Source organism: Solanum dulcamara, chromosome 2, assembly GCF_947179165.1.
Source record: "Solanum dulcamara chromosome 2, daSolDulc1.2, whole genome shotgun sequence".
Taxonomy (NCBI): domain Eukaryota; kingdom Viridiplantae; phylum Streptophyta; class Magnoliopsida; order Solanales; family Solanaceae; genus Solanum; species Solanum dulcamara.
In genome coordinates this window covers 44348017-44370527 of record NC_077238.1, presented here as the reverse complement: position 1 = coordinate 44370527, position 22511 = coordinate 44348017, and the positions used below count along the sequence as shown (strand labels likewise).

General features: G+C 39.1%; 2 long non-coding RNA genes across 2 annotated transcripts; one reads left to right on the top strand and one right to left on the bottom strand.

The window, feature by feature from the left end:
* Nucleotides 1-5234: 5234 nt before the first annotated feature.
* LOC129880539 (uncharacterized) lies at nucleotides 5235-6798 on the bottom strand. Its single transcript, XR_008765425.1, has 2 exons — nucleotides 6738-6798; nucleotides 5235-5511 (listed from the first exon to the last, which is right to left on the bottom strand). It is a non-coding gene; the product is annotated as an uncharacterized LOC129880539 (long non-coding RNA).
* A 12771-nt stretch (nucleotides 6799-19569) lies between these two features.
* On the top strand, nucleotides 19570-21293 carry LOC129880538 (uncharacterized). Its single transcript, XR_008765424.1, has 2 exons — nucleotides 19570-19877; nucleotides 20881-21293. It is a non-coding gene; the product is annotated as an uncharacterized LOC129880538 (long non-coding RNA).
* The last annotated feature ends 1218 nt before the right edge of the window (nucleotides 21294-22511 follow it).

Genomic DNA, 22511 nt, shown 5'->3' with positions numbered 1-22511 from the left:
GTAAGGGAAAGAGTATACCTGGAGGGTCCAATAAGTTGGGGAATTTCTCCCGCATCTCCTGTTCGGTCTCCCATGTAGCCTCCTCGATCGGACGATGGCGCCACTGGACCTTAATCACAGGGATGGACTTAGACCGAAGCTGGCGAACATCTCTGGCTAGAATAGCAACTGGCTCCTCAACAAAAGTCAGGCGATCATCCAACTTAACAGAGTCATACTGAAGCACATGAGACTCATCTGGAATGTACCGGCGTAACATAGAAACGTGAAAAACAGGGTGTATAGCTGAAAATGCTGGTGGCAAAGCCAACTCATAAGCAACCTCTCCAACTCTCCTCAGAATCTCAAACGGCCCGATATACCTAGGGCTAAGCTTACCCCGCCTGCCGAATCTCATTACGCCCTTCAAGGGCGACACCCGCAAGAACACCTGATCTCCTACCTCGAAGCGCAAGGGCCGACGCCTGCGATCAGCATAACTCTGGTGCCTACTCTGAGCTGTCCTTAACCTATCCTGAATAACCCGAACTTTGGCTATGGCATCCTGAAGTAAATCGGTACTGTGCGGCCTAGGCTCTGAAGACTCAAACCAACCAACCGGAGTACGACAACGCCTACCATATAAGGCTTCAAACGGGGCCATCTGAATGCTAGAGTGGTAGCTGTTGTTGTACGCAAACTCTGCCAAAGCTAAGTACTGCTCCCAATGACCCTTGAACTCTAATACACAAGCTCGCAACATATCCTCCAAAACCTGAATAGTACGCTCTGACTGACCGTCGGTTTGTGGATGAAATGCCGTACTAAGATCAACCCGAGTGCCCAACTCTCTCTGAAAGGACCTCCAGAAATTGGAAGTAAATTGAGATCCCCTATCTGATATAATGGATATCGGTACCCCGTGCAGACGGACCACCTCCTGAATATAGATTCGAGCTAGACGATCTGCAGTAAAAGTGGACCGTACTGGTAAGAAATGCGCTGACTTGGTCAATCGATCAATGATGACCCAAATACCATCATTACCCCTGGATGATCGAGGCAATCCCATCATGAAGTCCATGGTAATTCGTTCCCATTTCCACTCGGGAATGGGTAATCTCTGAAAGACTCCACCAGGCCTTTGATGCTCCGCCTTAACCTGCTGGCAACTTAAACAATGGGATACATACTCAGCTATATCTCTCTTCATACCGCTCCACCAGTAATGTTGTCTCAAATCTCGATACATCTTCGCGGTGCCTGGATGGATAGAATATTTAGAATCGTGGGCCTCGTGAAGGATCAACTGAATGAAGTCTCCAACTCTGGGAACACAAAGGCGACCATCGAACCGTAGTATGTCATCCGAATCTATAGAAGCCTGGCCACCCTCGCCTCGTAATACTAACTCTCGAAGCTTTACCAATTCTCCATCCTCAAACTGTTGACCACGAATCTGGTCCAATAAAGACGATCGTGCTCCCACAAAAGCCAAAATCGGTCCGGAATCTAAGATTTCCAACCTGACCATCCGATTAGCCAAATACTGGATGTCCAAGGCTAAGGGTCGCTTTGCAGCAGACAAGTAAGCTAAACTACCCATACTCTCCGTCTTCCGGCTCAAGGCATCCGCTACTACATTTGCCTTGCCCGGGTGGTAAAGAATAGAGATGTCATAATCGGCTAGTAGCTCAATCCAACGCCGCTGTCTAGAATTAAGATCTTTTTGACTCATAATGTACTGTAAGCTACGGTGATCTGTATATATCTCGCAATGGACTCCATATAAGTAGTGCATCCATATCTTGAGCGCGAAAACTACCGCCGCTAGTTCCAAGTCATGGGTGGGGTAGTTGCGCTCGTGCACTTTCAATTGTCTGGAAGCATAAGCAATAACCCGGCCATGCTGCATTAGTACACACCCAAGACCTACACCAGAAGCATCACAATATACCGAAAAGATCTCTCCGTCAACTGGTAGAGTCAGAACAGGAGTGGTGGTAAGCAAATCCTTAAGCTTTCGAAAGCTCGACTCACACTCCTCGGACCACACAAAGGGAACATCCTGGCGGGTCAAACGGGTCAATGGGGCTGCAATGGTAGAGAAACCCTCAATGAATCGTATATAATACCCAGCCAATCCAACAAAACTCCGAATCTCCGTAACATATGTGGGCCTAGCCCAACCACGAATAGCCTCAATCTTCGCTGGATCCACTCTGATACCCTCTCTAGACACCACATGTCCCAGAAATGCCACAGACTCCAACCAAAACTCGCATTTTGAGAATTTAGCATAAAGCTGCTGATCTCTCAAAGTCTGGAGCACAACCCTCAAGTGTTGCTCGTGCTCCTTTCTACTCCTTGAGTATACCAGTATGTCATCGATGAATACAATCACGAAGGAGTCAATATAAGGTCTGAATACTCGAGTCATAAGGTCCATAAAAGCTGCGGGGGCATTAGTAAGCCCAAACGACATCACAAGAAACTCATAGTGGCCATAGCGAGTGCGAAAAGCAGTCTTAGGAATGTCAGCTGCTCTAATCTGCAACTGATGGTAGCCAGACCTCAAGTCAATCTTAGAAAACATGATCGCACCCTGAAGCTGATCAAATAGATCATCGATACGGGGCATGGGGTAACGGTTTTTCACCGTCACCTTATTCAACTGCCTGTAATCAACACACATCCGCATAGTCCCATCCTTCTTCTTAACAAATAAGACAGGCGCACCCCACGGCGACACACTCGGGCGAATAAATCCCTTACCTAGAAGATCCTCAAGCTGCACGCTGAGCTCCTTGAGCTCTACAGGGGCCATACGATAAGGTGGTATAGAAATAGGCTTAGTTCCCGACTCCAAATCTATGGCAAAGTCAATATCTCTCTCTGGGGGTAGACCAGGTAGGTCAGTGGGGAAGACATCAGTATACTCCCTAACCACAGGGACTGAATCAATAGTAGAAGCCTCGCTGGACACATCACAGACATATGCTAAGTACGTCAAGCACCCGGACCTAACTAGCCGCCGGGCCCGCATAAAAGATATGATCCCAATCGGTGAGCGACTATAAATACCCTGCCACAAGATCGGGGGAATACCAGGCATGGCTAATGTAATGGTCTTGGCATAACAGTCCAAAACCGCATGATGAGGGGATAGCCAATCCATGCCTAGAATAACATCGAAGTCCAGCATATCAAGTAAAATAAGATCTGCCCGAGTTTCATGCCCCTGAATAATCACCACACAGGATCTACAAACCTGATCCACTACTAAAGAATCCCCTACGGAGGTCGAAACATGTAATGGGACCTCAAGTGACTCATAAGGAATACCCAAACGTGGAGCAAAATATATAGACACATAGGAATACGTGGAACCTGGATCAAATAAAGCTGAAGCAGTCTGCTGACAAATAAGGATAGTACCTGTGATAACATCATCTGATGCCTCAGCCTCTGCCCTCGCCGGAGCAGCATAGAAGTGGCCCTGTCGGCCTCCCCCACGAACATTCACCCTACCACCTGACCTGCCTCCTCGGGAACCTCCCCGAATACCCTGCTGACCATCGCCACGGTCGTGACCCCGATCTATACCTCCTGGTGGAGGTGGTACTACTGCCAACGGTCTAGCCTAGCCGGGACACTCCCTAGCCTAGTGCTCTAGTGAGCCACAATCGAAACATCCTGAAGCTGAGCGACCCGTGATAACTCGTCCACGGTAGGAAGAAAGTGGACTCAATCCCCTCAAGCTCTACCCTGCGATGGAACCCCCCGAACGGGGCTGACTACTCTCAACTGCTGGTAGAGCGGCCTGAATCGGCCGGCTGGATTGACCCTGCTGGTACCTATCCTGCTGAAACCGCTGGCGGGGCCTGTCATAACTATCATGGCCTCTAGAATGTGACCCACTGAAGCTACCCTGATGCCTGGGTCTCTTATCGCTTCCCCCTTGGGCTTGGCGATGAATAATTTCGATCGTGCGGGCATGATCCACCACATCCAGAAAAGAGCGGCCCGCAGAAACAAGGTGCTCGGTCCCCAATCTCAGGTAAGGTCTTAATCCACGCACAAAACATCGTACCCGCTCCTCCTCAGTAGGTAGAATCATAGTGGCATGTCGGGAAAGCTGATGAAATCTAGCCTCGTACTCTGCAATCGTCATGTGGCCCTGCTCCAACCGAGTAAACTGATCCCGAAGTCGGTCCCGAACACTCCTAGGGATGTATCGAGCTAAGTAAGCCTCTGAGAACTGGGCCCATGTCAATGGTGGTGACCCAGCTGGTCTGGACTGCAAATAAGAGCGCCACCACTGTCTGGCTGCCCCTCTAAACTGGTGAGCAGTGAAGTCGGCGCCTCTGGACTCCACAAGACCCAAGGAATGGAGCTGCTCTTGACAGGTAGTCAAGAACTCCATGGCATCCTCGCCAGTGGCTCCAGAAAATATCGGGGGCGATAGCCTCTGAAATATCCCTAACATCTTCTGATCCTGTAATGACATCATACCCTCTGGAACTGCTGGCGGGGGTGCAACAACTGGTGGAGGCAGTTGAACCTCAGGTACTGGCTGAACAAGCGGATCCCGCGGTGCTAGTATGCCTGATACTGGGGTCGGGGCCTGTGGTACAACTCCAATAGCCGTGAGGAGCTGCACAATCGCTGCCTGTAGTGCAGGGGTCATAACTGGTGCAGCTGGAGGCTGTGCTGGTGGTGGTGGTACCTCTGGCTGAGTAGGAATAGGAGCGTCCTGATGATCCTCTACCAGCTCTGGCTCTATCTCTGGGTTGGGAGCTGGTGCTGCTCTCCTACCTGTCCCACGAGGACGACCTCTAGGCATGTCGGGCCTTGGTGCGTTATCATTACCGGTGGTACCGCGCGTACGAACCATTCCTGTGAAAGAGTGAGTGGAACAAATGAGATTTCACAGAATCAATAAGACACAACACTGCACGAAATGATACAACATAGAGAATGTTCCTAATGACATCCTGTAGCCTCCCGAAGATAAGTTACGGACGTCTCCGCACCTATCCGCGAGACTCTACTAGACGTTAGCTCTGTACAAGTGAGACCAACAAACCTAGGGCTCTGATACCAACTTGTCACGACCCAATTTCGTAGGTCATGATGGCACCTACTATAACCCTCTAGTAGGTAAGCCAACCTGTTAACCCGGAACTTCAAGTAATGTGTTTGAAGGCAAAAACTATATAAGAGCATTGAAATATAAAAGTAAACAGAATGAATAAGCGGAAGTAAACCAAAACATGTTTTAAACAACTAAAGATCCCTCCCAGAACCTGGAAGTCACAAGTACAAAGCTGCTACAAAATAAAATACGAGTACAAGTCCCGAAAGTGGACCAAAAAGATATAAAACAACTGGCTAGTCTCAGAAGGCAAAAGACGGGCCATCCATGCTGAAGGAGACAAGAATGATCTAAAAACGCCAAGTACTCACCCTAGTCTCCGAAGTTGACTGCAACAGGCTCGATTTATCCACGGCGATAGCTGGTGCTCGGTCCTGCATCACGAAAGTAGATGCAGAGTGTAGTATGAGTACCAAGACAACAGGTACCCAGTAGGCATCATAGGCCGACTGAGCAGAAAAGGTAAAAACAATATGAAAAAGAAGAATAGCCTAAATAGGAGTCAACATAAGCATCAAAAGGAAAAAAAAATACTACCTATGAAAACTACAGCTAACTATACCCAACTGAGCCCCCCATAAGCCCAACCGGGACACTCGTGCGCAAGTTAAATAAAAACTCGGACGAACCCCCATAAGCCCGCCGAGTACACAGAATAGCTACAACTACCAAGGCTAGGAACCAAGAATCTGCGATGTTAGGAGCCGAAGTATTATATCATTTCCAAACCCAGAATCTCTAAGAGTCAATCGATCTAGTGGTGACTTAGGGGTCGAGGCTGGGACTGGGACCCAGAGGCTCACCCGAATATTCAAAGTGGTCAAGGCCAGGACTGGGTACCCGGATTCTTGCCATAATATATAAGTACGGTCGAGGCCGGGACTGGGTACCCGGATGCTCGTCGTAACACATCGATATGATCGAGGCCAGGACTGGATACCAAGATGCTCGTCATACTACCAAGTCGACGGAGGCCGGGGCTGGGTACCCGGATGCTCCTCGATAATTCAGAATGGAGGCCGGTACTGGGTACCCGGATACTCACAGATATTTTATCTTATGGTGCCGAATATTCTCCTTTCCAACTAAACAATAATAGTACCGAGAATCTCCTTTCCAATGAGTCAACCAATATGCCGCCAAAACTAAAACCGGAGCCAAAGTCAACGATCACGAAATCTAGTGCTGCCGACGCCTCACAAAAGTCATGATTATATCGAGTTATGGATGATGGTATTTTTAAGAGCAAGAGTAACGCCTAGCTAAGGCCAAACTACTAGGCACTAGCCCGCTACACCATTCTACAAGGATCTAAGTCTACCGGAGCGACGCCGGGACATCTAAAGCAAGTTTACATCCTATACTAAGGCCAACATACCCCACTGTATCAATAACATGCTCATTCAACTCTACTTATAAAACTTAACAAATAACGACAAGATACACATGCTTCTAAATATCCGAAAACCCGATAATAAGCCTAAAGCATAATTTCTAACGCCTAAGATATACAATCAAACTACCCAACCCAAATTCCAACTATTTCAACATGCTTTCACACATTTCGGCTCAATCTAAAGAAAGGTAAACCGTAGCCTACCTGTAGGCCAAACACGCGGGCTCCAAATCACTGTGCTGGAGCTTTTCCCTTTCGAATGGCCTCGGAACGCTGCCAAGCTGTCAAAAATAGAACCACAACGTCGATACGGTCGTTTAGACACTAATTTCATAATTTTTGGAAATGGACCAATTTTGGGGTCGAAAACGGGAATTGTGGGGCCCACATACGAAATTCCAGATTTGACCCCCAAAACAGGTTCTACACGTCACCCCAAGCACACAAATCAGATTTATAACATAATTCGGGGTGGGAAATTACGTAAGACGATCAAAAATCAATTCCCACATTTTTAAACTAAGAAAACGATATAAGGCAGCCTCCTTACACGTCGATTTCTCAAAAAAGAAATACTGTCAATCAAAACAAATTATACCATGACGTTCCTTGCGAAAAACCCCACAATCTAGCCTCAAGAATCACTCAAAACGGAGTTATATTGACCAAGATACACTCTTTCAATTTTCAACAAAATTTCATTCCGAAAATGACTAAATCTGCTGCTTAAAATCAATTTATTACCTCGAACGACGTGCCAAAAATAGATTCTGAAACTTCCACGATGTTCTCCTTAAATTTCCACGCAAGATAGCCTCTGGAATCACCCAAATCGGATTTATATTGGTCAATATATAACTTGTCAAAGTTCTTCAAAAATCCATTCCGAAAATGGATACTGCTGCAAATAAAATCACGATTTTTACCAGAATCGAATACTCCAAATCAGTTTTCAGTTTCTCCAATGCATTCTCCACGAAAAACCTCACAATTTTGCCTTTTGAATCACCCAATTTGGAGCTCTAGAACTCAAGAAATGAGGGTTCAAAGTTGAGGAGAAAATCTGAAAATTTTCTGCACTGTTGCTGCAGATTTTCTGGTTTAGCCACAATTTAAAGTCTCCGAACGAACCTTCGGAATTCGTTCGGAATCAGATAAAAATAAACCAAATATGCTACCCCACTAAATTCGACATTCCAGACTCAATGGCGCATTCAGAATTTCCATACGAGATCATTTTAATAAAAAGTGGGCCCCACACCCAAAAGTCATTTTCCACAACGGGTCTCGATATTAGCTCGGGAGCCTCGGGAAGCGAACGAAAGGTCGTTCCTGACCAAAATTGACATTCCGGAACTAACCGCACTGTCAGAATTTTTATTCGAGCGCATTTTCCAAGAATGTTGACCAAAGTCAACTATAGGCTAAGTTTCAAAGTCAAAAGCGCCAAATAGCCCCAAACTCGTATCAATTGACTCGATAGTCATTCCAACAGTGCTACTAGCCTAATTTGGTCATTCCGGAGCTGATGGAACCATCAGAATTTGAATTCGAGATTTCGTTAGCCCAAAACTCAAAAAGTCGCAACTAAACTAACTTAGGCCTTTAAAATACCAAAATGGACTCGGGACCTCTAAAAATTCAACCAATACTTATTCTAGACCAAAAACCATCTCCTGAATCCAACGGAGTTGTCGGAATTCCATTCCGAGCATCGGAACTCCAAAAGTTGACCAAAGTCAAACCTTGGCTTAAAGTTCCTCAAATTCTCAACTCAAGGCCTCAAATCTTCGTTACAGCTCCAAAACTGATTCCGTAAAGTCTCCTAAGCCTATTTCAACATTTCAGAGCTACTGGAATCGACGGAATTCCATTCTGAAACCCGTAGCTCCAATTGACCCCAAATACCACTTTTTAACACTTAAAGCTTATGAAACTCAAAATTTCCAAGAACTTAACTTTTCATAGGATTTTCTAAAAATCAACACCTGGTAACAATTAGAAATGACTCGGGGCATCTAAAGAGAGGGGTAAAATGGTCATTTTACAAAAATTTCAAAAAATGACCTTGAGGGTCATTACAGTTACAAGTTAAATGAGCAAAATGAGATAGATGGTGATGAGTTGGAGGATTATGATGAAGAAGCTACGGTATCCAAACACCTCGCCGAGGGATTAAAAAATTTGAAGAACAATATAAGCCAAATAAAAAGGAAACTGAGGTTGTGAATCTAGGGGATGAGGAGTGTACCAAGGAAATCAGAATCAGTGTTCATTTAACAAAGGCTCAGAGGAAGGAACTTATCAGTTTGTTTATGTCATGACCTAACCCCGTAGGCCGTGACTGGGGTCCAACCTGGACCCCCGTATGTACATAAGTCAGGTATAATCAAACCGGACTACAAACAATATGATAGCATACACGAGAACCTCAATGGGTCATAGCATTTCATATATCTGTAGCCTCTTTTATTCGTATCATAACATGAAAGAGCACGCAAGACGATAAAGATTTTATAACACATACTTGTATAATATATCATGTAGACCTAGCTGAACAAAACTTACACATACAACCCACATATACATGTCTACAAACCTCTATTGAGTAGTGATGATGAAATATGGCAGGACAAGGCCCCCGTCGTACCTTCAAATAAATGAAAGTAATACGTACACCTAGGACTAGTACCAAAAACTAGGCTCCAATACAATGGAGCTTCTTCCAAATTGGCTGAGCAAAATCCTAAGCTGGCGGACTCCCAAAACCTGTATCTGTACCTGCGGGCATGAAATGCACTCTCTCCCTTCCCCCAAAGAAGGGGGGTCAGTACGACATATGTACGGAGTATGTAAAGTATAAAACATCATAACAAGGGCACAACTAACATAGGGGTGTAGGGGACAAGCATATTATTCACCAAACTACAATACCTGCATCTTATAAATTAAATGCATGTATACCTTTATGAACCCTGTACCCATCCCGCTGGGGGAATCGGTGTTACAAATACATCATGATAGGCATATGTATGCCATTAGCACTGTGGAACATACAACCCAATCCATATATATAGCAAGTACATGTCGAGGAATGACGGCCTAATCCACATATCCTGTAATAATGTCAAAGAACGACGGCCTGATCTGTATCTCATATAATAATGCCAAGGTACGACGTCCCGATCCCTATATAATATAACATTCTATGGAACGTATGGCTCGATCCTTGTATAGCAAAATATGCAAAGGTATGTTCGGCCTGATCCATAAATATCATAATACATATGCGTGCACGTAAAACTTTGTAACCTATTAAACATCTCTCAGGTATGAACATAAAGTATGTTCAAGAGCTCCTAGGTATAGGAGCTTACACATCCCATCACTATTCAGCCTATACAAGGCTCAAGGGTTGTATTTCAACTACTTCAAGGCCCTTATCATTCAAAAGTGACTACAAGTCATGAATCACATCCAGAATATATAAATGGAACTATATCTAACTCATATCACATATCGTTTCACTTATATTAAGCTATTTCAAGAGAAGGGAGGGATAGGCTTCACGTATAATACTTTTCATCACATAAAAGACTTACAAGACAATAACTCAACTATCGTAGGAGTTCTAATGTCAAGAAGTAAATAAGATGTACGAATCATGCTCGGGGTTCTAAGAATGGAATTGTCCCCATAGTTCATACACTAACCACTTATATCTAATACATGCCAAGCGAGAAGAAGAGTTAAGCTTTACATACTCTCTGCCTTTCATAATCTAGGAGACAGTGAGAGACACTAACTCAATTTGCATAGGAGCTCTCACTTCAAGAAGTAGGTAGGAGTCGTGAATCATATTCTGAGCTTCGTGAGTAGATTTGTCCCCATATTTCATATGCACATCATACTTAAAACTAAGACATGCCAAGAGAAAGGAGGGATGGCTTTACATACTCATCACTTCCTAACATATGGAAGGCTTGAGAAGCCCTAGTTCAATTACTGTAAGAGTGCTTTCATCAAGGAGTGAATAAGATCTGTGATTTATGCATGGAATTTATGAGTAGATTTACCCTCAATCTCATATCATTCATTACTCAACTTGAAGACATGCCAAAAAAAAGGAAGAGATAAGAATTACATACCTTTTATCGAGTAATCGTAACCACTCTTGCTTCATCGCCTTCTGAACCTATTTAACACAAAGGTAATACTAAAATGTGTGACCTTAAAATTTCCATCTTCTCAAACCATCACTAACCTTTCATAGGAATCATTTCCCTAGGTGCCTTTCTCAAGTAGTTTATTAATCGGCAAAAGGGTTAACAGAAATCGGGCAACACTTCCCCTATAACTTGCCTTATCCGAATTTCCAATTACATCCTCAAACACTAAATACAAACAACACAACAATAATCAGCTCGTATACAAGTAAACCACTTCAATATTATGCAATAGAAACTCCAAACAACTCGCTTAAAACTATGATACCAAAATAAGGTTTTCAATCATTAATTCATAACATCTTTAAGCACGCAGAATGGAGGGTTAGGTAGATGAAATTAGAAGAACCCACACCTCTTTTGACCCACATTCCAACCCTTCAACATGCCATAAAACCATCTACAAAGAAAACGCCACAATCACAACAACACTATACAACCTTAACAATTTTAACTCCGCTAGAACGACTTCAATTTCGTTCGCTTACAACGTCCAGCACACTTATACATTTTTCTTACTTCAAACATCATTTAACACATATAATACACTCCATAATAACATTATTAACCCCAATTTTGAAAGGGAAGACCTTACCTTGTCTGAAACTTGCCAAAATTTACCTCGGAAGTCCTCTTAACGTGCTGAAACTTAGTAGACTTTTTGTGTCACATTTTTGCTGCCCCAAATAGAAAATTTTCATTATTAAACACCGTTAAATCACTGTAGTATATCTTAAATAATTAATTCAGGGAACGAAATCGTGTCTTACCTTTTCTTGAGACCAAACCCGTAGCTCCCTTTGCTTGTTCTCTCAAGCTTTCTCTCAATTCTATCTTATTTTTCTAAGTGTAAATGTAAGTTTATGATGACTTAGTCATCAAAAGACACCTATATATACCTTCTTAGAGGATGACACGTGTCATCCCCTAAAGGTGACATGTGTCCAGTTCATTGGACCAACCAATCCATGCCACCACTCCAAGCCTTCCACCAGGCAATGTGGGACCCACCTCTAGTAGGTGTGTCACGTTCTTTGTCCAAGTAGGTGAATCACCTACTTGCTTCTGAGTAGGTGCTATGCCTCCTTCTACCTCTTCTGTGGGTTCGTAATCTCGTCTCACTTAAAGAACTTATGTAATCCCTACTACGTAAGCTCAACATGTACTCTAGTAGCTTAAGTATGTAAGACATCCAAGTTGGTAGCTTACATAAGTAAGTCGAGTCCCATGACTTGTTATTTTGGCCCCTAACTCATTTCAAGTCCTTATATCCCTATTTCCAATCTTCACTCTTATGGGGCATCACATCCTCCCTTTCTTAGAGTTATTTGATAATATTATAGATAATTTGGGTCACAGGGAAACCTTTAAGAAGACGTTCCAAAGTATAAAGGTATGGGGTATAACAGTTTAGAGAGTACATCGATATATTTTCTTGGTCTTATGATGATGTGTCAGGTTAGAATAAAGACATCATTTCTCATAAATTGCCAATCAATTTAGAATGCAGTCTGGTAAAACAAAAAACTCAAAAGTTCAAGCCAAATTTTGATGTTGAGGATCAAAGAAGAGGTTACCAAGCAAATTCAATTCAGAGTTGTGGAAGTGACACAGTATCAGACTTGGTTAGCCAACATTGTTCCAGTGCCTAAGAAAGATGGAATGATCAGAATCTGAGTTGATTATAGAGATCTGAACAAAGCGAGCCCTAAAGATAACTTCTCATTGCCAAATATCCACATTCTCATTGATAATTGTGCCAAGAATAAGATGTAGTCATTCGTGGATTTCTATGTGTGTTATCACCGGATTTTTATGGATGAAGAAGATCCAGAAAAAACAGTTTTCATCACACTATGGGGTATGTATCATTATCGAGTAATGTCATTTGGTCTCAAGAATGCTGGGGCCACTTACATGAGAGCCATGATGACCATTTTTCATATGATTCACAAGGAAATTGAAGTGTAGGTGGATGATGTCATTATCAAATCCTATGAGAGTGCGGATTATTTGATGCACTTGAAGAAGTTCTTTGATCATCTGCGCAAGTACAACTTGAAATTAAATCCTGCTAAATGTGTTTTTAGAGTGCCAGCTAGCAAGTTATTAGGGTTTATAGTCAGTAAAAGGGGTATCAAGCTTGATCCTGTTAAAATCAAGGCGATTCAAGAATTGCCTCCACCAAAGACAAAGAAAGAAGTGATGAGCTTCTTGGGAAGATTGAACTACATCAGCTGATTCATAACTTAGTCAATATTGATTTGTGACCCTATCTTTAAGGTACTGAAAAAAGATGCATTGACAAAATGGACAGAAGAGTGTCAAACAGCTTTTGATGCTATCAAAAGTTACTTGTCTAATCCATCGGTGCTAATTCCTCCAAGGGAAGGAATTTCGTTGTTGCTATATTTGTCTGTCTTGAATAGTGCATTTGGATGTATTCTAGGTCAATATGATGAGACTGGGAAGAAGGAACGGTTAATCTACTACTTAAGCAAGAAGTATACTCTGTACGAGGGTCGTTATACTCTTTTGGAGAAAACTTGTTATGCTTTAACTTGGATTGCTCAAAAGTTTAGACATTACTTGTTTTCATATACTACATATCTCATTTTCAAGATGGATCCATTAAGGTATATCTTTCAGAAAGCGATGTCGACCGAGAAGTTGGCAAAATGGCAAATGCTTTTAAGTGAGTTTGATATTGTTTATATGACCAAAAAGGAGATAAAAGCACAAGACTTAGCGGATCATCTCACAGAAAATCTAGTGGACGAAGCGTATAAGCCGCTCAGAACTTATTTTCCCGATGAAGAGGTATCATTTGTAGGTGAATATATCTCTGAGTCATATCCTAGTTGGAGGGTATTTTTTGACAGGGAAGTGAATCACGAATGAAATGGAATTGGAGCAATCCTAATATCAGAATCTGGCCAACATTATCCTATGGCGGCCAAACTCCGATTTAGTTGCACGAACAATATGGCTGAGTATAAAGCATGCATCATGGGCCTAAAGATGGCTATTGATAGGAAAATTCAAGAGTTGCTGGTGATTGGAGATTCATATTTGTTAATTCATTAGGTTCAAGGTGAGTGGGCCATGAAGAATTCGAAGAGTGCACCATACGTGAATTTAGTGCAAAGGTTATGTAGAAGTTTCCGTAAGGTTGAATTTAGGCATACTTCAAGATTGCAGAATGAGTTTGGTGATGCACTTGCTACTCTTTCCTCAATGATCAAGCATCCAGATATAAATTACATTGACCCGCTAGAGATATATTTGAAAAAAGAACCTGCTCATTATTCACATGTCGAAGCAGAACCAGATGGAAGCCCTTGGTATTTTGACATAAAGAATTATCTAGAAACTAGAACTTATCCAAAAAATCCAAATTTAAATCAAAAGAAAGCAATCCATTGAATGTGTAACAATTTATTTCCGAGTGGAGAAACCCTTTATAAGAGGACTCGAAATATGGGACTTCTCATATGCATCAATGTCGTTGAAGCTATGAAGCTTTTCGAACAGATTCACACAGGAATTTGTGGAACTTATATGAATGGGCTTACTTTGGTAAAGAAGATCCTTTGAGCCGGCTATTTTTGGATGATCATGGAGCATGATTGTTGTAAGTATGTGCAAAAATATCATTGATGTCAAGTGCATGGAGATTTGATTCGAGTACCTCTTCACGAACTCAATGTTATGAGTTCTCCTTGTCCATTTGTGGCTTGGGGTATGGATATCATTGGTCCAATAGAGCCAGCCGCCTCTAATGGACATAGGTTAATTCTAGTTGCCATTGATTACTTCACCAAGTGGGTGGAAGCAGCCTCGTATTAATCAGTTACGAAGAAGGTAGTAGCAGACTTCATCAATAATAATTTGATATGTAGATTTCGAACACTAGATTCCATCATCACTAATAATGGAGAAAATCTCAATAGCCATTTGATGAAGGAGATATGTGAACAATTCAAGATTAGTCACCGAAACTCAACCACGTATCGTCCTCAAATGAATGGAGCCGTAGAAGCTGCCAACAAAAACATCAAAAAGATCATGAGGAAAATAATTGACAATCACAGAGGGTGGCATAAGATATTCCCATACATTTTTTTAGGTTAATCGACGACTGTCAGAACATCAATCGGACCAACCCCATACTTGCTAGTATACGGGACAGAAGCCGTAATTCCTGCCGAAGTGGAAATACCTTCATTGAGAATCATTCAGGAAGCTGAATTGAGCAAAGAAAATTGGGTTTGTAATTGAATTGAACATTTAGCTTTGATTGATGAAAAGAGAATGACCGCCGTTTTTCATGGTCAATTGTACCAACAGAGAATGATTCGTTCTTTTAACAAGCGAGTGAGACAAGAAATGTTTGAAGTTGGTTAGTTGGTTCTCAAATGCATTTTTCTACATCAAGATGAGTATAAAGGAAAGTTCGCACCAAATTGGCAAGGACTATACATGATTCGCAAAGTATTATCTGGAGGTGCCTTAATATTTTCCAAAATGGATGGTCAAGAGTGGCCGAAACCAATCAACTCAGATACCGCCAACAGCTACTACTTTTAAAGGTTCAAAGTTTTCTTCCATCATTTTACCTATAATTGTGTCGTTTGCTTGTAATCATATTTATGCTTGTTTGTTTTAAATTAACCCTCTTCTTTGTAATGAACTACGTCTGACCTGAATTCTCAAGAATGATATACATTGGAGGCCTATGTCGGCTTCGGTCACCCCTTTATCTATTTTCAATATCCCTTTTTGTTTTTTGAACTACGTCGGACCTGAATTCTCAAAAATGAGATACGTAGGTGGACTATATCGGCCTCCATCATTTTTCTATTAAAAATCTCCCACTTCTCATTTATCTCCCGAGAGGGGAACTACGTTTGACCTGATTCCTGCCTCAATGGGATATGTAGGTGCCACAATGGTTTGGTCGTATCTCCCGTAAGTTCTCTATTTATGATAGAAATTGGGATAGAAATTTTTTAGAGAGACTCAAAAATTTCAAAGAAGATCTTTCTACAGAAGAGTCAAGACTAAGAGGCATCAGAAAAGCAACGAGGACAGAATTTTTGAAAAGGTCTAAAAAAATTTGCAAATATCTTATTGGTGGTTTGATATTCACCAAGACATCTAATTGGAACAGAAATTTTAGAGGACGACCTCAAAAATTTATCAAGCAGTATTAGACATCTAAATGTAGTTTTGAAAATTTTCAATATGATTAGAAATTTAAAGCTAACTACAAATGATCTTCAGCATCATCTGAAGGTTTGATCATCTTCGAAAGTTCAAGACTGAATTTAAATGATCCCCAGCATTATTAGAAGTTTAATGTCAACCTCAATAATCTCCAGCACCATCGCAGTTCAGAGTCAACTACAAAAATTTTCAGCTATATCAGCACTCTCCAACTTCAACCCTCAAGGATTCTCAAAACTCTCCTAACGAGCTATCAGACATGCTTAAAGCTTTGAACAAAGGACAATTATCTAAGTTATGCATGACATGACATCGGGCAGTGACCCTTTCCAAATTGCTTTCAAAAACTCATCTTTCTTAAAAGCTTTTAATACAATAAATATATTTTGCATAAATATATTTTTGTCTTATATCCACCATGAAGTGGGGAATTAGAGAAAGAAACCAAAGATAGAAAAACATGGGGAGAACAAATGGAGAAGTCAACACAGATCAATTCATTCAAAACCAATAAATTTTCTGTGGATGCAGATTTCTAAAGGATCATTATATTCCTCTGTTCAGCAAATACAAAAGAAGTCAAAAAACAAAGGTTCTTCAAAAGTGATAACTTGTCGTGAAAAAGGAAATTCATTAGGATGCATCAAATGAAAAGAAGTCATTCAAAATACAGGCAACAATGCCTCATCCAAATTCTGGGTCAACCATAATCTGTGATATTCGCACATTAATGTCGAAGTGGTCAGGCACTTTGTATGCATTCTCAAGAATTTTCTTTAAGATTTTTTTCTCAGTCATTAGTTAGAACGACAATGTGTTTATTACCTTTTTCCCTTATTAGGACAGAAGCAAGCGAAAGAGCTACTTTCAAAGCAGGCAAGTGTCTATAATGACATCAGATCATATTTTCCAGCGTCAAAGACGTTTAATGGTCATACATAAGTCGCATCAAATACCTATGAGGGATTGAAGTACAACTAGAAAAAATATCTGATATCATGCCAAAAATCGATCAAATATCAACATCTGAAAGATAACGGTCATCATCCTATCCATGGAGAATTATCATTCCTACTAATGAAGCATCATCATCCTATCAACAAGACATCATCACCATTATAATATCATTGCCAAGAGGGTCATTCATATTATATTACCAGAAGTTGTAATATTATTGCTAAGAGGGTCATTCATATTATATTATCGAAAGTGGTAATATCATCTCCAAGAGGGTCATCATATTATATTACTAGAAATGGTAATATTATTTCCAAGAGGTCCATTCATATTATATTACCGGATGGGGTAATTGCCGAGATGGCCATTATCATATCATTGCCAAGAGGGTCATTCATATTATATTATTCATATTATATTATCAAAAATGGTAATATTATTGCCAAGAGGTCCGTTTATATTATACCATTCATATTATATTACCGAAAGTGGTAATATGATTGCCAAGAGAGCCATTCATATTATACTATTCATATTATATTACCAGAAATGGTAATATTATTGTCAAGAGGGCCATTCACATTATATTACCGAAAGGGGTAATTGTCGAGAGGGTCATTATCTTATCATTACCAAGAGGGCCATCATCATATCATTGTCGAGAGGTCCACTATCATTATCATATCATTATCGAGAGGGCCATCATCATTATCATATAGTTGCTGAGAGGTCCATTATCATATCAACTCATCATCATATAGCGTCATATCAACTCATCATCATATTGCATCATATCAACCCATCATCTTATCATATAAAATTGTCATCATATTGCATAATATCAACTCATCGCATATTACATCAAATTGAAAGAAGTTTGCAGTTGAGGAATATATTATAAATCACATCAACTTGAGAAATATGTTTTGCTTGCTCTACGTCAAAATCGGAGGAGGTTGACATGCCAACATAGTAACAACGTTGCCCTTTATTTGAGTTATATTGTTTCTACTAATACGTTTTATCTTAATTTTTGTCGAGAGCATCCAAGAGGATGAATTCTCAAGAAAATCACAGGTATGAGTGACATCAAATAGGATGCAGCACAACGTGAAACTTTTTCTTAGCAACGAGCTAGGACATAGTCTAAAGAGAAATATCAAACTCTTAGGACACGCGTTGAAGAATGGCTTCCACCACAATAAAACCACACCCCTATCAGAAGGCATGTGGGTATTTCTTTGAGATTCGTCAGTTTTGATTTCCAATCTAGAAAACTTCATCTATCACCAAAAGCAACTCTTTAATCTGAATGACAACACACTAAGAGCTTTGGAAATTATATCCGTATAAGTTCTTACTTATGAGTGTGAATCACGCCACATTCATGGATAAGAAGTTGCTAGCCTATTTTTTGCACTGGATTTGTTGGTCATTTCTCCCAACCGAAGGTTATCTTAGCATAAGATATTTCTTTTTCAACCGATTGAGTCGAACTACAAGAAGTCTGATTCCCAAGTTTAGGGATATATAGATGGACTTGAAACTCGACTGTATTCCAACAATAATTCTTAATCTCATTCCCCGAGCACCCTAGTCTCTCCATAATTTGATATCGAGATTGATTTAAATTCTTACAAATTTTGTGCACCAAATCAAGAGTTCTGAACTACAAGTGACCTGAGTCCTCATATAGCTTGAAATATGTAGGAAACTCTATACTGAGGTCCGACCATAATGCCAAAAGCCATACCAACCCCCTATCTAGAAAGACTAAGATGAAATAGGTCAAAATTAGGTTTGTCAATTTTCTTTATCTAGGCTCTCTTTCATCGACCCTATCCAAAGAAAGGGACATGTTGTTGACACCCAATTTTGATCACCCACAATATAAATTAGTTATCAAACTTTTTCGATTTTAAATAATTGGAAATAATTACTTTAGTAAAATACTAAAATAATAAATATAATAAATTCAATATTTTTATAAAAATACATTGAGAAATTGACTATATATATAATTAATAAGGATACAATTAAGTGAAAATTACCTCTTGATTTTTTAAATTGAATAAGTAAGTATAAATAATTATTTTTAATATAGTGAAAAAGTAAAATAAATAGAAGGAATACATGTAAATTAGTTCACAGTTGTCCAATTCACACGCTATACAATATAGATTTGAATTAAAAGTAAATAAGAGATATAATTTGAAACTTTCTAGAAAGTATAAATAAAATGCTTAAAACTTTTATTTATATCTCAATCTGACACTACAAAATGTGATGCATGAAAGCTATATATGTTTCTCCCATTTGAGTGCTAATATAAATATAAATAATATATTAATACAAAGAACAAATCTAAATAAAGTAGATACGTGCCACCATTACCTAATTGAAAATGACTAATATATACATTATGCCCATCATCTACTCAACTACCCATACCACGTGTCCCAACACCAATTCCTATACTTTCCAGCAACCAACCATCATGTGCCTTTCTTTAAATTAAACCCATCATCTTTGTCTCCCCCCCTCTCTCTCTCTCTCTCTCTATATATATATATATATATAATATTAACATACTACTACACATCAATTTTCCAGCAATAATTTTAAATTCTCCTACTTTTTAATTCCAACAACACGCCTACAACTTGACACCATACACATGGCAATATAAAAAAACTCACTCAACAATAAATATTGGGCTGACTACAAATGCGGAGGGAGGAGAACAACAACATTCCAATGAGGGGATTTCGCTGGAATAGCAAGGAAAATCTTCCAAAAAGTTTTTTTTTCTCGAGTCGAAAGAATTTTAAATCTGGAGTTTTTCAGTTCGTATTAATACTCTCCGATAAATTTCTACTCATGGTGAAAGAACAAACTTTCATCTCTCGTCTCATTTCCTGCTCCAAAAGAGGTAACCCCTTTGCTCTCTTTATGGCAGTGTTTTTCTTCTTCTGACTCCTTTTCCCGTTTGGCATGATAGTTTTGATTTTGTGAAGCTCTTAGCTATGTGATTATGTTGATGTTTTTCATTGTCAACTTCCTAGTTTAGTTCAACATTATGTTTTCGTTCTGCTTTTCTGCAATTAAAGTTGACCTTTGTATTAATAAAGTTATTATTTTTTTTTTGCTGCTGAAGTGTAATTTGTCGATTATGATTTATTTGATTTTTGTTCGGTTTCTCATCTTTTGACGATATGCATCTTTTGATTATCACTGTAGTAGTCCAGAATATTAGAAGATATCTTAATCAAAATATATAAACTATCATTCTTCCTTTTTTTATTTTTTTATTCTTCCTACTTCTATTTGCTTGCTAAGTTGAAGAAGTAATGGTCAAATATATCCTTTTTAGATTATTTAAACAATATGTGAAGATTGGGATGATAAATATTTAAGCACCCGTTTACTGTAAATCTTTTGATAGCTAAGTTGTGATTGTTTCTTAGTTATTGTAATGCTAAACTTACTAAATAATTTACTATTTATAATGAAATTGAACTTGGTTTTAAATATGATATCTGATAATGTTAGCACTGTGTTTGAACTATTTTATTATTATAGAGTGTTAATACTTCTATCATGTGATTAATTTAATGCCAAACATGTTTATGGTATCTTAGTGCTCCTACTTCTTGTTGTGTAAATTTAATAATTGTCTGTATGGTTTATTTTCATTATTATATTCTAAATAGTTGTTGATTGAAACACCTAGTTGGTTTCATTAATTAATTAGATTTATAATAATCAAGTATCATTTATATTTTACTAGATTCGAATATATTGAGTGCTTTAGTGATTTTTCATTCTCTTAAAATGTGTTAGAATAATTCTATAACATGTTACTTAACAAATGTGATTTTATTTTGTTACATCTGATGCCGTCCGAGTCATTGTGGACTTTTTATGCATTCTAGGGATTAGCCACGGAGGTTAAATTTTTATCACCAAGTTAACCTCGTCAACGAAACTCGGTGTATAGGTTCCCATATCTGGTTTGCGGGTGTTGGAGCAATAAAATGGACTAATATACAGTCTGTATATCTAATATATATGAAATACAATGGGGAAAATTTGAAATATACACTGATATAAAGCAGCGGCATACAAAGTGAAATGAGCCAAAGATCCAAAATACAGGCGGCCCAACAACTTAATCCAGGCGTACAAAAACTACGTATTTGGCCAGAGTTTCATTACTTTATTCATTTATATTTAATTTGGGCTGTAATAATTTATTTATGTATTTATTTTATTTATTTTGCTTAGATGTTAATTGTAGTTAGGTTTAACTTATTAAATCTCCCTAAAAAGGAGTTCTTATGACTAATTTATCCTTTAAAAAATAATTTTAGCTAAATGATACACACACTATATATATATATATATATATATATATATATTATTTTCTTTTCTTGATCATTTTGACCACAAATTCTACTTTCAAAATATTTTGAAGTATTTTCAAAAAACTACTTTTGTCAAAACGAACTCAAGTGTCTTTTCTTTAAATATTTTCTAAATAGTCAAATGATTTATGTTATTAGACAATCGCATTTTAGCGGTTATTTTAAGTGCTAAATTTTTTTTAAAATAGTAATATGAATCTCGTACTTTTTTCTCTAAAATTTTAAGACTTATTTCTGGTAAAGTCTTTTAAATTAAAGTTTTCTTAATTCATATAAAAAATTAAGTGGCGACTCCTTTTAAATTGGTTTATTTCTAAATCAATTTTAAACCCCATCTATTTTTCGACATAATAATGGGATGATGAAAATATCATTAAAATCATTGAATTAAAAGAAATTCACATATAATAAGATCATTGATGGAGGAAAAAAATAAAATCCAACAAGAACCCATATGAAATAAAAAAAAACCTAAAATTGGGGAGGAATCATAACTTGAGAAATATAAGTTTCTCTAGGACTCAATTGGTGGAGAAAAAACCATAGATGAAGTTACCACATACCTTAAATGAAATCCTAACTTTGATCTTCAATGGAGACTTAAAATCTTAAAGCCCTATGTTTCTTGAGAAATAAGACTTAAGGGAGAAGAAACTAAATTTTGGAGAATGAGTTAATAGGGAGGTTAGGATCTTTAGGATTCATTTATAACCACTTAGAATAGGCCAAAATGACTAAGTATAGAATTATAATTGTAAAAGAGATTAAAAGACCCCTAATAAAAGTCTGTCGGACAGGTTCTATGGGTGCCCTTTACGGCCAGTGCAATTATCTACATACCGTGAAAGGGTCTGTAGAATTCAAAGGCAAATTTCTATATTTTTGAAGTTCAACTCTACAGACTATTTTGTAGTCCGTAGAAATTAATACGACTCATATAAGATCCCGCGAAATTTGTGGAAATCAAAGTTTTTGAGGTTACGACAAGACATATGATTTGTGAAAAGTTATACGATCAATAGAAACCCCCATCCTATACAAACAAAGTTTCTCACCTTTCTCAAGTTTGGTCTACGGGCAGGTCTACGGTCCATGAAAACTTATACGGACTATAAAACCTCCCGTAAACTTGGTCTTGG